Raw genomic sequence first — 16,448 nt, forward strand, 5'->3', positions numbered from 1 at the left:
GACATTTCTGCAATTTAGTATCCCAACGTTTTTCTTAGGGGTAGAGGTTACTGGCTGGTCAGATGGATGGGTCCCTGGGAACCCAGACCTCAAGTAAAGACTCAATTTCTTCTTCTCACAAGCCAAATTTGCCTCCACCCACTCTCTCTTAAAAAAAACTGGGCATTTGCCAAAGTAATCACTGGAGTTGTTCAATGCCCCGCCCCTCCCCAGGTTTCCCACAGCTTTCAGGGACAGTGGGCAAGAGGAACCCCACACACCTCAATGGAACACATACCATCTCCTGTCCCCCAACAGTGCACTCAATGCTGGGAGACTGAACCCTGATCCCACTCAGCCCTCCCCATCTTGAACAGGAAGAAAATAATGCACCTTCTCTTGCTGATTATTTATTTGTTTGGAGAGACAGAAATGATGTAAAAGTGTATCTAGAAATATCTATATCTATATATTTTTAACTTACTCCTTGGAATCCCCTGGGGTGGGGGTGGGAGGATTGGAGCTGTCATGGAGGCCAGGAGATATGGAGCCTGGGAACTCCTTGTTCTCCCCTCTTTGCCTCTCCCCACCCCTAAGCAGTTAATAGAAGGACTGGGATTTGTATGGGGGAAGGGGGGCTGGGATGTTCTTTAGAGAATCTGGATTCTCTGTTCTACCCCATTCAAGTCCTAGGGGGAGGGAGGGGGGAGGAAGAGGGAGGGAGGGAGGGGTGGGACCAGCCACAGAGGTCACCCACTCCCAAACCCGACAATCACCCACACTCCTGGGGCTCCTAGGTCCTGGGGCAGGGCGAGTCCAAGTGTGTGGCTGTTGATTTGTTTTCAATATTTCTTTTTGTGCTGTATGGTGATGCTTTCTTAGTATTCTACACAATAAGGAGACAAAGTCCTCGAGATTCTTATGAGTTTTGTTTGAAAACTCTTTCACTATATTTGTTGTAAAGAGGTTTACTATTAAAAGAAAAAGAATACACGTTTCTGATACTTTGGCTTGGGTTTTGCTTTTTGGGGGTAACAAAGGATGGGAAGGCAGACCTGGTGGGGGGGCAGCTCTGGCATGGGGAGAGGCCAATTTTTCACGTCAGACGGGAAAGGTAGTACACTTGTTTGGTCATCTGTGGGGGAAGGTGCTGCCAGTTCCTCGGGGGTCTATGAATGTCTTCCCAAGACAGCCCTTGGATTAAGTTGATGTCCAGTTAGATGCCTCAGGAGAGCCCTTTGGAAAGAAGAGATCAGAGATCTAGGTTTGAGGCCACACTGGGCATTAAAGTCTGTGAGACTTGCATCTCATGCAGTGTTTGGGTGCAGTGGTGCACACCTGTGATCCGCAGTGACAGAGATGCATGAGGAAGATTGCAATCTAGGCCAGCCTGGGAAGAAAGCAAGAACCTGCCTTTAAAATAACCAACACAAGCTGTAATCCTAGCTACTCAGAAGGCTGAGAACTGAGGATTACGATTCAGAGCCTGCCTGGGCAGGAAAGTCCATGAAACTCTTTCCTCCAACCAACCACTAGAAGATCAGAAGTGGCACTGTGGCTCACAGTGGTAGAGGACTAGCCTTGAGGAGAAAAAGCTTTAAAGGTCAGCACCCAGGCCCCAAGTTCAAGCCCCATTACCAATAACAACAAACAAAAGGTAAAGGAAGAGCTGGAGGTAGCTCAAATGGTACAGCACCTGCCTTGTGAACGTGAGGCTCTAAATTAAATCCCCAGTGACAAAGTCACAGATGGAGTCATATCCAGCAGGGCACTTTGCCTCAGCACTCCTTACCTATCCCAAAGGCTCCCCACCTGGCCCCCATCAGCCAAGACATGCTGCTCCTATCCTTGGTTTACACAGTACAGTTGGGCGAAGGGCTAGATGTGGGGACCAAAGGGGCTGGTTCACTACTGCCAGAGTTTGGCCACTCCTCTGTAGCTGGCCTGTGCTAAGGAGCTGCAAAAGCAAAATGAGTGAGGCACCCACTTAGTAGCCAGGAGAGGTCTGCAAGTGTCTAACATCCACACTGCGTGCCTAGCTGTTGTTGCTGAACATGGATTGTAGGAGCCACCGAATATCTTCCAGCCTTGGATCTTCTCATCTGCAGACCACCACCTGCTGACCCTACCTCCTTCACAAGGTCAGTGCAGACTTCGGCAATCAGGGATAGAGGGAAAGTGCACAGAATAAACTGGGCGCCAGTGCCTCACACTAGTCATCCTAGTGACTCAGGAGGCAGAGATTTGAGGATTGCAATTAGAAGCCAGTCAGCCGGGGCAGAAAAGTCCTCATGAGACTCTTATCTCCAATAAACTACTCAAAAACTGGAGGTGGAACTGTGGCTCAAAGTGGCAGAGCACTAGCCTTGAGCAAAATCGCTCAGGGACAGTGTTCAGCCAGATCCTGAGCAGCACAAATGAACAAAAAAAGAAGGGGGTGGGGTGGGGAGGAGTTTGGCCTAGTGGTAGAGTGCTCACCTAGCATGCACGAAGACCTGGGTTCCATTCCTCGATTCAGGCCCTGAGTTCAAGCCCCAGGACTGGCATGTGGTGAGCTTGATTCTTGCCCACAATTATTTCCTGTTCTCTTCCCTTCCTTGTGTTCTCTAGTCCCTATGTAGTTACATGGAGTCCTTGCGGTGGTTCTGGTTATTGGGCTGCAGTGGGAGATAAGAGTATCCCTTCTGCAATGCAGTAGGTACTCCACTGTCTAAGAGCTCTTTCTCTGTTGTAACTGGCTAAGAGCATGTCAATGGAGAGTGTCATGAGATCAAAGCGGCCAAGAGGTCTAAACTGCCTTACGATGTTGTCTAATGCCAGAGGGACTTCTTATGAATAGAAAAGTAGATGTATGAGGCCACAGAGAAGCTAGGCACACCTGTAATCCTAGCTACTCAGGAAGCTGAGATCTAAGGATTGAGGTTCCAAGGCAGGACTGTCTGTGAGACTATTCTCTCCAGAAAACCAGAAGTGGCGCAATGTGATTGAGCGCTAGCCTTCACCAAAAGAGATCAGGAACAGTGCCCGGGCCCTGAGTTCAAGCCCCCGCTTGGCAAAACAGAACAAAACAAACAAAAAACCCAAGAATTCTGGATTTGACATAATTCAGAAAGTATTCAGTTCCTGATTCTGCAACTTGTTGGCTATGTGGCCTTGGGTTGTCACTATCTCTCTAAAACCTGTGTTTCTGTACAACAGAGTTAACCATTATTTGTTCCTAATTTTCTCCAATCCATCTTCTCATATTTGACCCAGTAATGGGACTATAACGTACTTTTCCACTGCCTATAATATAAAGTGCAAAGCCCTTGGCCTGGTTCCTGAGGCCTTCAAAGCACCAACCAATTTCAGGCTTAGTCCATTCTATTTTCTGTGCTTCCTTGAACTCTAGGTAGATGCCAGAGTATAGAGAGGAGAGAGAGAGCCCTGACTTGCTGTAGGGATGGAAATAAGTTAACCAGCAGTAAGTGGGCTTTTGAAATGAGCGGAGGCAATACCCTAATCCAAACTAGGGCAATTAAGGAGGCTTCTTAGAGGAAATGTATAAATTGGATTTTGAAGACATGTAGAACTTTTGGGGGCATAGAAAAGCATGAAGAGAGAATGGGTCTTTTGGAAATCAAATACTTGATCAAAGAAATAGCATAGAAGGTTTAAGAAGTCTCATTATAAAGGGCCTTGATTGTTAAGACTTGGACTTTGTTCTGCTTAGTCATCAAAAAATGTTAAACAGAGGAAGAAATTGGTTAGATTTACATTGCAGGGGATGTAGTTCAAATGATAGAGAGTACTTGCCTAGCATTCTGAGGCCCTGGGTTCAATGCTAATGTGGGGGGTGGGGGCGTGGCATTATATCCAGATGCCAGAACACCAGTGGCTTATACCTGTAATTCTAGCTGTTCAGAAAGCTGAAATCTGAGGAGCAGGGCTTGGAGCCAGCCCAGCAGAGCCATGATACTCTTGATACTCTTACCTCTAGCCACCAAAAAGCTGAAAGAGGAGCAATGGGGGTTAAGTGATAGAGTGCTAGCCTTGAAGGGGGGAAAAAAAAAAGCTCAAGGATAATGCTTAGCCCCTGAGTTCAAACCCCAGGATCACATTAATTAATTAATTAAGAATTTTTTTTTAATGCATTACAGAAAGCCCCAGCTAGGAAGTTAGGATACTAAAGGTGGGAAAACTGCCGAAAGGATTGCACACACAGTGGTCTGAGGGCAGGAGGACCTTAAGTTTAAGGCCTAACCCTGTCTCAGCAACTACAACCAAAAGAAAAGAAAGATGAGTAAGTATCTACAAAAGCCCTGCTTGTAAAGTAAAGCTTCCTTTTGACTATAATGCTTTTGGAAGGAATACAGTGTAGGGGCCAGTCAGGAATCTCTAGAAGTAGAAACCTAAACCTGAGGAAGACAAAGTAGATAATTAGGAGATAAATACTACTTTATTTGTCAAAAATAGAGAAATAAGGGCTGAGACTCTAACTTAAAGAGCACTTGCTGAGCAGAATCAAGGTCTTCAATACCTAGCACCACACACACACACCCAGATGGTAGATGAACACACAGAAGATGAGCTTCAACTTAGAAGAGGTCTATAAGGGCAAAACCAAACAACAAAGCCTTCCATCTATTTTGATTGTCCCAGGGCTTGAACTCAAGGGGTGAAGGCCGGGAATACTTAAAGCTAGCACTCTACTACTTAAGTTACAGCCCCATTCATGGCTTTTTAGGAGTTAATTGAAGAGTCTCATTGACTTTCCTGCCCATACTGGCTTCAAATATAACCCTCAGATCTCAGCCTTCTGAGTAGGTACGGTTAGATGTGAGCCACCTGAGCTTGCCTTCTATTTTCAAAATCATTCATAGCATTTAAGGTTTCATTCCTATTTTCCCTCCTAGAAACTTATCCTGATTTTTTCCCATCCAGGTCCTATCCAGCTGGCTTAATATTCTCCATTAAGGTATCTTCTGTCATTTCTTTATAGCACCTATTTCATTCTACCTGGAAATATAGATAATAGTTTCTACTTTCTACAACTGGACTGAAGGCTTCATCATCATTCATGTGTTTCAGGCTCAGTGCCTAACATATATGTTTAGCTCAAGCTAAAATTAGATAATGTATGTGAAGTTGTAAAAACGTGAGGAGTATTTATTTAACAATACCCAGAGGTGGAAAGCTGTGGTGGCACAGACCCATAATATCAGTTATACCTTGGCAGCTACCAAAAAGGACCAAGATCTACACTAAAAATAACTGAAGCAAAAAAAAAAAAAAGAAGCCTGCCTAGCCAGTGCAGGGCTCAAAAATATTTAGTATACTCCAAGGTATGGAAAATCTGCACCTTCACTACTTTACAGCTGTAGGGCCCGGTTCTGAAGGAGTGCCAGACCGAATAGGACTAATTTCCCATTTTCCCAGGTTGAGATACCAGTGCACAAAAGAATTAGCACCCACTGGTCTCCCACCCTCCAAAGAAAGAAAAGGTGGTTAGGAGGCCAGAAGCAAAGGAGAAGCAAAGGGCGGTATCTGGCTGTCCCAGCAAAGGAAGCCAAGTTCTCTGTAGATTACACTCTTGTGACTCACCCTTCAGTCCCCTGGGCTGAGTAACTTTTCCAGCCTTGTGATTGTGGAAACTTGTTTCAGGAACAGCGGGTGTGGAAGGGAGACGGCTCCAAAGTGGCTCCTAGGGAGCCAATAACCCCCGCTTATATGTTTGCAGTATTAAATCATTGTGGGCCACTGCCCGGCCAAGGGACACATGCTTCCCCGGCTCGGCTTCACAGCTGGTAAATCAGTCCTACGGGGAAGAGATGGTGCTGGCTGGGGAGGTAGCTCACGCAGACGGCAGCCTCCTAGGGGCTCTCTCCTCCGCGCCTCGCACACTTTCCAGATTTGGGGGGGGGACAGGATTTAGTGCCACCAGCTGCACCGCCCGCCGTGCAAGCCATTTGCTTCCACACGCGTCCACCTCGTTGGGCCTCCCTCGTAATAAAAGTGCGGTCCCCACCTTGCGAGGGTGGCCGCCCACAGTCCTACTTACAGCGCATCAGCCACCACGTGCCCAATAAAAGTCGGTGACGCCGCCGCTCGGGGGAGGGGGGAGCGGGGAAGGGGGGAGCGGGGAAGGGGGGCTGCGTGCCGGAGGGGGGCCCGGCGCACGGCTCGGCGTCCAGGCCCCGCCCCGTCCAGGTTCCCAGCCAACAGTCCCCGCTCAGTCCCGGCCTCGCCAGCCGAGGCTGGGCGGGGTGAGCAAGTGATCAAGTTCCGGGCCGCAAAGAAAATCTCCATCTAAGGCGAAAGGGTGGACGAGGCGGCCGAAAGGCCACGGGTCCAGACCGGAGAGGTCTGCCAAGTGCCTCCGGCACAAGAAGGCGCCTGCGGGCTGCTAGCCTTTCCGGGCGCCACATCACACCCCCGCCTTTACATGGTCCCCGGGTCCCTCTTCCCCTCCTTGCCACAACTTGGCAAATAAGACAAGGCAGCCGACGTTCCTAAACGGACCAAAACGACTGCCACCACCCCTGCGTCCACACACAAAGGACCCAAAGGCAGTCGCGGAGCCTTCCCTGCCCAGCGGGAGGCGGATACTCAGGCTCCCTCCATTGGTTCTTCCGGTAACTGACGGCGCGACCAGCCAACCGCGGCCTAGACAAGACGCGTGCGTGCACGAGAGGGTTTGCTGGGGGCGGGGGGGGGGGGGAATCCCAGTATTTCAGACCTATTTTGGCTGTGTTTCGGGAGGTTGGAAGAGATGCACAAGTGTCGGGCTAACTGTCCAGCCTCCGCTCACACTGAGGGCGCCCTAGCGCCCTCTGTCGTCTTGGCAGATTTCTAGATTCCTAATCTCCATCAGTATTGAATTCAAATCTATTAGAAAAAGGAAGCAAAAAGGGTTAGAGTGCCTACCTAGCAAATTTAGGGCACTGAGTTCAAACTCTAGTACCACCCCATCCCACCCCCCCACACAGAGTGATGTATACAATCTGAAGAAAAACCGGAGTATGCCAAAGGAATCTTTAAGATAAATATTATTTTCAGGTTAACATACCAGAGAAGCTTATTTTTTGGGGGTCTATTTCAGTACTCAGGATGAAATCTAGGGCATTTCAAGTGCCAGGTGATCACTCTACCATTGAGCTTCAGGTTAGAAATGAAGAAACTCCACTGAGAGTCACTTCTGGCTCTTTACAGATAAATTTCTCCTGTGCCAAACAAACGCTGGGGCACAGAAAACACAGAAGACATTTTAATGGGTGAGTGACTGGAATTCCTCACTACATGGGTGCCTATTAGGGAAAGGAGCTGCCTCTAGGAGCACCTTGTACAGCTAGCTGCGACTTACCACCATCAGGGACAGGAGCCCTGTGAAGTGATTGGGTAAAGGTAGGATATAGATAATCTCTCAGGTTCTTTTCAATGTACAGGCTCTATAAATCTAACAGAAACGGAGGACAAACAAGATTAAAATAATAAGGCTCAAGTAATACTAGCTACTAAGGAGGCTGAGATCTGAGGAATACAGTTCAAAACCAGCCCAGGCAGAAAAGTCCATGAGACTCTTATCTCCAGTGAATCACTAGAAAAAAATATGTGGCACTGTGGCTCAAGTGATAGAGCATTAGCCTTGAGAAAGCTCAAGGACAGTGTCCAGGCCCTAGTTCAAGCCCTAGGATTGGGAAAACAAAAAAGACTCTATGTCCAACATTGGAACTTTGTGTCTTCTCTGTTATTCCATTATATTACGTTCATGGGACTGACTGATCACATTTTACTCTGCTGCCAAGTCTGTCTTCTCTGCTATGTAATCTCTGACATGTCAGCTCATGCAGAAGGCTAAGGCAGGAAGATCGCTTGAACCCAACTGTTTGGAACCAGCTTGAACAATATAGTGAGAGCCCATGTTAAAAAGAAAAGAGGGGCCAGGAGTTTGACCTAGTGGTAGAGTGCTTGCCTAACATGTATGAAGACCCAGGTTGGATTCCTCTGTACCATATACATAGAAAAGCCAGAAGTGGTGCTGTGGCTCAAGTGGCAGAGCTCTAGCCTTGAGAAAGTCCAAGGACAGGGCTCCTACAATGAGTTCCAGTCCCAGGACTGGCAAAAGAAAGAAGGAAAGAAAAAGTGTCTTTTCCCCTACCATACCCTATATAAAATAAAGAGTTCAGTAGATGAATATTGAATTGCACTGAAGTAGGAAATGTTTATCTTTCTTTCTTTCTTTCTTTTGCCAGTCATGGGGCTTGAACGCAGGGCCTAAGCACTGTCCTTGGACTTTTTCTCAATGCTAGTCCTCCACTTGAGCCACAGAACCATTTCCAGTTTTTTCTATGTATGTGGTACCAAGGAATTGAACCTGGGTCTTGGTGCATGCTAGGCAAGCACTCTACCACTAGGCCAAACTCCCAGCCCAGGAAATGTTAATCTTTCTGAGACCTTTTTTTTTTTTTTTTTAATTCTGGGGATTGAATTCACAGTCTTACACTTGACAGGAAAATGTTTTATCACTTACTCCATGCTCTTTTTTGCTTTTACAGTTATTTTTCAGATAGTGTCTCTTTTTGCCTTTTGTTTTATTTATTTAGCCTAGAACTAACCTCACAACAGCTACAACTTTCTGAATACTGGAATCACAGGCACAGGCTACCAGGCCAGTCTTGCTTGTTGAGATGAGGTCTTCTTAACTATTTGTACAGAGTGGTTCAGAATTGCAATCCTCCCGATCTCTAATTACAAGTAGAAGCCATTGCATCCAACCAAACTGAGACTTCAGCTTTCTCATTTGTCAGTTAGGTACATTAATTTATAGAGTTGTTTTGAATTACAGGATTCTATTATACAGCTATGTTCTATAGACTGATGAAAACTATTGGATCTCTAAATTCTCTTCCAATCTCCAATATTCAATGATTTTTTCCAAACACTGAGTTGCAAGTAATCTATATAGAAATAAGTTTTCAGAGGAGAAATGCATAGAAGATAGGAAGCAGAAGTATTTGATGATCCCATACAAGGAAGAGAAGCCATTGGGAGTGACAAAGAAGGATCTGTGTGAGAGGTGTGAGAGGTGGTAGTGATAGGAGACAAACTCGGGGGTCTTTTCAGGGCTGCTATTTGGGTGAGGCTGCTGGTGGGCCGCATGTTCTCTGGCTGTTCTTGTTTCTGTGACTCAACCTCAGCTCCTTTCTCTTCCTCCCTTTACATACACACACACACACACACACACACACACTCTCTCTCTCTGGATTTTCTCAACTACTTCGGGACCTTTGATTTTTCTCCCTTCCACTGATAATTTATAGCCCTTCTCTATTAAATTCCAGATCCAAATGGTATAGATGCCTGCCTGCTAGAGAACTCTTACCTGAATGGGAGCAAAAATACCCATAAGAAACTACACTGTGTCACCCTCCCCCCCCCCCCGGATGCAGACATAAACAAACCGCAGTCTGTTCTGTTTGAGTGTTCAGTAGAAGCAAATAGTGTCCTGGGCTTAATTCCAAGTATTCTAGGCTCAAACCTTGGCCCTACCCCTGGCTGCTTGTGTGACCCAGGGCACATTGCTCAGCCACTGAATCTCTAGGCAGACTTCACAAAGTTGTGAGGACTATATACAATGCAAGTAAGGCTCTTAGGGCAGTGCCTGGTGACGATTAAAAACATAAGTGTTAGGAACTATCGTGATCGTAGGAATGAATACCTTCAAACTGAGTTTCATGTGTGTTTGCCTTTCTAAAATCAATACCAGTGCAGAGTAAGTGACACTGCTTTCTAGACTTCTTCTTCAGCCTGCTCAGTGCCCAGATCCCTCTCACCTTCCTCTCCCTATGCTGAGTAGGGAAGGTTGCTATAGCTTGGCCTGGCCACCAGGAGGTGCATTTGTGCCACAGACCGAGGCCCAGCTCTCTAGTAGGAAAAGTTTCCTGGCTCCCTTTCTCCATCTGGAGATAGCAATGAGCTGTTTTGTGAGGACATTACTAGACCTCTCTAGTTCTAAGTGTCCAATCTCCTGTCTAGTGTGCCTGCTTCCAAACAACAAACCCAAATGGCAGCAAGAAGGCAGTGATTCCTCCCCACCATCCCTGCTTTGTCTATGAATCTATATTAATCAATTGACTTTCTTTAGCTTCAGTTTGCTCGCCTGCAAAATGGGGGAATTAATATCCACCTTGTGAGCCTCACTCAGGAGCTATCAGCATGAAATATCCTGGCTGAGCAGGGTGGCTCATGCCAATAATCCTAGCTACTCAGAAGGCTGCGATCTGAGGATCATGGTTCAAAGCCAACCTGAGCACTAAAAATCCGTGAGACTCTTATCTTCAGTTAACCACCAGAAAATTGGAAGTGCCGCTGTGGCTACAGGGGTAGAGCAGTAGCCTTGAGCTGAAGAGCTCAAGGGACAAATGAACACTCAGGCCCAGAGTTCAAGTCCCACAACCGACACATACTCACACACGCGCGCACGCGCAAATGAATGAAATATCCTGACATGTTGTGAGAAGTAAAGTGTGGAATGAGTTATCCTTTATCAAGTCACACAGTGTCCTTCCTCCAGCTGTTTTCTCTGTAGGCATTCTCCCCTCCCATCAGCCCATGCTCCCAGCTGGAAAGGCACTGATGGGATGGTTGGAAAGAGATTTCAGAACACCTCAGTCTCTGACAACAGTAGGGAATGAGTGTGAGCCATAACTAGAGGAATTGTAATTAAATTTACCTGGAACACTGAGAGAAAAAGGCTGGAGTCTCTTTCCACTGAGGACAGCAAAGGCTGAAGAGGGCAACTCAATAATGACCATGAGCCACTGCAGCTGGTCAAAGGAAAATATATGTATATTACATAAACATAGATGCATATATGTGTGTGTATATACACACACACACATATATATAATACATATAATAGAGAGTGAGTATGTGTGTGCCGGTGCTGGAATCCCACTTGTAATAACCTGCCAAGCTTAGCCACCAAATTCTGTTTTTGTTTTTGTATAAATGCTTACCCTGCTGGACCACCTGCCTGTGGTTTCATCCTTGTGGTTATTGAGTGTGGGCATGATAAGGTGACGTCATGTGGTGATGACCACCTGTGTGTAGTTATGATCACCTGCATGTGGTGTTTACCTTGAAAAGCTCAGCCCCACAGAAGCTCGGAGCTGCGCTCTACCAGCCCGAAGGTGGAGAGTGGTCACTGTGCAGCTATTAACATGACTCCTAGCTCAACTTACTGAGTGCTGGTAATTTCAATGCTATGGGCTCAAGTCCTATCTGAGTCGCTAGGATATTATACCACTATCTCACTTGGCTTTAAAAAAAATTAGCCTAACCTGGGGCTTGAACTCAGAGCCTGAGCACTGTTCCTGACCCGCTTTTGCTGAATGCTAGCACTCTACCGCTTGAGCCACAGCACCACTTCTGGCTTCTTTCTGTTTATGTGGTACTGTTTATGTGAACCCAGGGCTTCATGCATGCTAGACAAGCGCTCTACTACTAAGCCACATTCCTATCCCTCTCACTTGGCTTTTGTGCTTAAAGATGGTGCTCTGCCACTTGAACCACACCTGTATTTCTGGATGTTTAATTTTTTAATTTTATTAGTTGTGGAGCATGAACTTGGGGCTTGGGAGATGTTTCTGAGCTCTTTTGTTCAAGGCTAGCACTTCACCACTTTGAACGACAGCTCCACTTCTGGTTTTGGGGGTGTTAATTAGAAATAACAATCTCACAGACTTTTCTACCTAGTCTGGCTTTTACCTTGATTTTCAGATCTCAGCCTCGTAGTAACTAGGATTAAAGCACGAGCCATCAGCACTTGGCAGGAGAATAAAGTATTTTTGCTGAAAAATCGAGTTAGTGAATAAAAACAAATACTCTCCAGCACCATTTAAAAAAAAAGAAGAAGGAAGGAAGGTATCTGAATGAGTGAATGAATGAATGAATGAATGAATTGCCCTTCCCCAGGGTATAGGTTTTAAAGTCTTGAGACACTAGGTGGCAGCAGAAAGCAAGAAACCAAGAGACCGGGGCTTCTTTCTGCTACCCGAGGGGCTGCCCTTTAAGGGTGACTTCCGGCATTGCTCAGACCTTCGGCGCCTCTGCTGTTCCCACTTGTGGTCTTTTTAATCTTTACAGAAGAACCAATCAGCCATGAAAGAGAAAAACCTGGGGGGAGCAACACACCTATTTCTTAGGATTTCTTGTTAGATTGCTCTTGGAATTGGAGGCTTTCAGCTTCTCAAAAGGATATTAGGAAGGGAAAAATTGGGACACACTGCACTAAGATATGTGAATTAGGAGCTATTAGATGGGGTCTCCAATTTAAATAGATCAGGGTAAAAGCAGACAATAGAATACACACACACACACACACACACACACACAATGGTAGTATCCTGGAGAAGTCATTATTGCCTCCGGGCACCTCAGAACTACTCCATAGAGCGAAGGGCCACAGCCTTTCCAATCAGGTAGACTGTCACTAAGAGAACTCTTCAGCACATCTTTCCATCACTAGTTCTTTGCTAAAGGAAAGTAGGCTTTGGTATGGGGTCAGGAGTTTGGCCTAATGATAGAGTGTTTGCCTAGCGTGCACGAAGACCCCAGTTCGATTCCTCTGTACCACTTACATAGAAAAGGCTGAAAGTGGGCTGGGAGTTTGGCCTGCTGGTAGAGTGCTTGCCTAGCATGCACGAAGACCCGGGTTCGATTCCTCGGTACCACATAGATAGAAAAAAGCCAGAAATGGTGCTGAGGCTCAAGTGGTAGAGCTCCAGCCTTGAGAAAGTCCAAGGACAGTGCTCAGGCCCTGAGCTCAAGCCCAGGACTGGCAAAAAAAAAAAAAAAAAAAAAAAGAAAAAAAAAAAAGAAAAGAAAAGAAAAGGCTGAAAGTGGTGCTGTGGTTCAACTGGTAGAGCTCTAGCCTCAACAAAGCCCAAGGACAGCACTTAGGCCCTGAGTTCAAGCCCAGGATTGGCAAAAAAGAAAAGTAGGCTCTGCTAAAAGACAGCCTTTCGGATAAATCCCCTTCTAGTCAAGAAGCCAAACTTATCACAGCGGTAGGGAGTTGATCATGCAGCTTGGCCTATACTGCAAGTCTCTGTCCTCACAGCATAGGAGAGAGATGCTCCACTCTCCCTGGGGTTTGTAGCTCCCTTGCTGGACCATGTCCAGTGCTACTGTTCCTCTGTTCAATGTTCCATTTTAGCAGCTATCCATGCATAGGAAGCACAGGCATGCCCTCCCAGCCTCCTTCAGTACAGCAGAACCCCAGCCACCATGCCTTCCTGTCCTCTCTCTTGGGTTACTATTACTTACTTGCTTCCTCTAGACCTCAATCTTTCCGTGCTCCAGCAGCACTGCTCTTAGTGGACTGCGACACTTGCTGCCTTTACAAGAACGCATGGAAAGCATGCAGCAAGTACCAGTGACTAGTACTGCTATTTAGAACCATCTGTGGCATTTTACAATTTAGAGGATTCTTTCATCCATCTATCATACAAATCTTTATCAAATGCCTGTCATAAGCTCAGCTCTCTTCTAGGCAGTTGATAGGCAAATGAACCAAGTAAATTACATAACCAGATAAACTAAATAATCCCCGACTTCTTGGAACATTCAAAGAAACATATGTTAACCACCTCCCCAAACAGAAATTCCTTTCTCTGTCTTCAATGGATGACCATTTATGAGCAAATACTATGTTTGGTCTTTTCTGGTGGTTTGCATATTTTTCTTTATACCTAGCCCTAATCTGCCTCCTTCTCACTCCTAGCCATCTTTTATATTATCAAGTAAATCTGTCCTATTAAAAACAGATGGGGGGCCAGGAGTTTGGCCTAGTGGTAGAGTGCTTGCCTAGCATGCATGAAGACCCAGGTTCGATTCCTCCGTATCACCTACATAGAAAAAAGCCAGAAGTGGTGCTGAGACTCAAGTGGTAGAGCTCTGGCCTTGAGAAAGTCCAAGGACAGTGCTCAGGACTGGCAAAAACAAACAAAAAGACCAGATGGCCTACACAATAATTAAAGGCAGATACCAGATCTCTAGGATCCATTTTTTCAAGATATTTACTTATGAAGACATTCTTCTTTTTTATTTATTATCAAATTATTTATTTGGTTTTTGGTTTTTTGGTCATTCCTGGGGCTTGGATTCAGGGCCTGGGCATTGTCCTTTGGCTTTCTCAAGGCTATTACTCTACCACATAAGCCACAGCACTACTTCTGGCTTTTTCTGTGTGTGTGGTACTGGGCAATCAAACCCACCACTAAGCCATACTCCTGGCCTCATCCAGTTTTTTCTTTGTTTCGTTTTGTTTTTGTGGGTCATGGGGCTTGAACTCTGGGCCTGGGTGCTGTCCCTGAGCTCTTCAGCTCAAGGCAACCACCCTACCCCTGGGCCACCGCACCTGGCTTCTTTTTTCATATTATTATCAAATGAATTTTAATTCAACAGGTGATATACTCTTTTTAAAGAATCAATCACAGCCAGGCACCAGTGGCTCACTCCTATAATCCTAGCTAATCAAGAGGCTGAAATCTGAGGATTGTAGTTCAAAGCCACCCTGGGAAGGAAGGTCTGTGAGACTCTTATCTCCAATTAACCACCAGAAAACTGGAAGTGGTGCTGTGGCCCAAAGTGGTAGGGCACTCCCTTAAGCAAAAGAGGTCAGGCACAGTGCCCAGGCCCTGAGTTCAAGCCCCAAGACAAACAAAAAAAAAACCCAAAAAAACAAAAACAAAAAAACAAGACTCATTCATGACTGTAATGTTCAAAGTTAGCTCAAGCAAAAAATAAGACTGCCATCTCAATTAGAAATCCCAGAATGTTTTTCTACATCTGTAATCCCTGCTACAGAGGAGGATCAAGGTTCAAATCTAGCCTGGGCAAAAAAACAAAAAGGAAACTATTTTTTTTAAAAACTACTGTAGGGCCAGGGCATTTGGCCTACTGGTACAGTGCTTGCCTAACATGCATGAAGATCCAGGTTCGATTCCTTGGTACCACATATATACAAAAAGCTGGAAATGATGTTGTGGCTCAGGTGGTAGAGCTCTAGCCTTGGGAAAGCCCAAGGACAGTGTCCAGGCCCTAAGGTCAAGCTCCAGGACTGGCAGCAAAAAAATCCAAAAACAAAAACAAAAAAACTATCTTAACACACACACACACACACACACACACACACACACACACACACACACACACACACACATATTAAAGCTGGGGATATGGCATAATTGTAGAGCACCTGCTTTGTTCAAACCCCAGTACTGCTGAAAGAGTGAGAGAGAGAGAGAGAGAGAGAGAGAGAGAGAGAGAGAGAGAGAGAGAGAGAGACAAGCACAAGAACATCATTTGAAGTATTTTGCCTGTGAGCTAGGCTTTAGTAGGACTTTTCATATATCTCATGTAATTGTCACTATAAACCCAGTGCAGTAGACATCATCTTCATTTACTGATACAAAAAACAAAGAAGGCTTGGTGGCTCACACCTGTAATCCTAGCTACTCAGGAGGCTGAGGCTCTGAGGATCGAGGTTCAAAGCTAGCCCAGGCACTTAACTCCATGAAACTCTTATCTCCAATTAACCACTGGAAAACAGGAAGTGGGGCTGAGGTTTAAGGGGTAAGGTGGTAGCCTTGAGCTGAAGAGCTCAAGAACAGTGCCCAGGCCCAGAGTTCAAGTCCCACAACTGACCAAAAAACAAACAAAAAAAGAAGATGTGAAAGGTGGAGTCTCTCATGGGTTTGGCTGATGCACTCATCAGTGCTCTCTTGTTTGACAGCCTCTCACTTCAGGTACAGGCAGTGGTCTGGAGCTCAGGAACACTTGCTACCTTTCTTGGTCTGGATGTGAATTCTTCCCTTTCAGCCACATGTATTAACTCTCTACACTCACATTACATGGAGCTACAGGAGCTTCTGGCCACTAGATGTCTGAATATCCTCCCATGAATCTACATTGTCAAGATGCTCTCTCATTTTCTGCTGTCTCTTCTCCCACATTCAGGCTCCCACCTATCCTTCAAAGATCGGTCCTGATCCGAGCCCCTTCCTTCAGGAAATCATTTCCACAGAATTCCTAATGCCTCCACAGAACCGGATCTTTCCTTGCTGCATAGAATTTGGTCCCCCCCCTCTCTCTCTCACACACACACACACTTTTCTCTTCTTTCTCCTTCCATCCTTTTCCTGCTCTCTCATTTTGAGAGTCTCACTGTGTAGCCCAGGTTCCCCAAACTTGAGAACTCCCTCCTTTAGTCTCCCACTCACTCCTGGGTCTCTGCATAGACTCTACCAATACTTTGTGAGCACAGCTTTGTGTTTTCCCTCTTCAGTCAGGACACTGACTCTTTTCTTTTTTTTTTTCTGGTCCCTTACTGTCTTGTATGTAAGGGTATTCAGTAAACACTTACCAAATGAACAAAACTGATATGTGGAGATTTTCTATTTTGTCTCTAAATGCGATGCTTTACC

The 16,448-nt window shown here is 45.8% G+C and overlaps 1 long non-coding RNA gene across 1 annotated transcript; it reads right to left on the reverse strand.

Annotated features, from left to right (window-relative positions):
• Positions 1-945: 945 nt before the first annotated feature.
• LOC150058117 (uncharacterized) lies at positions 946-6,103 on the reverse strand. The gene is made up of 4 exons (XR_016536851.1): positions 6,020-6,103; positions 5,563-5,776; positions 1,318-1,369; positions 946-1,215 (listed from the first exon to the last, which is right to left on the reverse strand). It is a non-coding gene; the product is annotated as an uncharacterized LOC150058117 (long non-coding RNA).
• Between the last annotated feature and the right edge of the window lie 10,345 nt (positions 6,104-16,448).

Source organism: Megascapheus bottae, chromosome 10 (genome assembly GCF_031878675.1).
Source record: "Megascapheus bottae isolate mThoBot1 chromosome 10, mThoBot2.hap1, whole genome shotgun sequence".
In the NCBI taxonomy this organism is placed as follows: domain Eukaryota; kingdom Metazoa; phylum Chordata; class Mammalia; order Rodentia; family Geomyidae; genus Megascapheus; species Megascapheus bottae.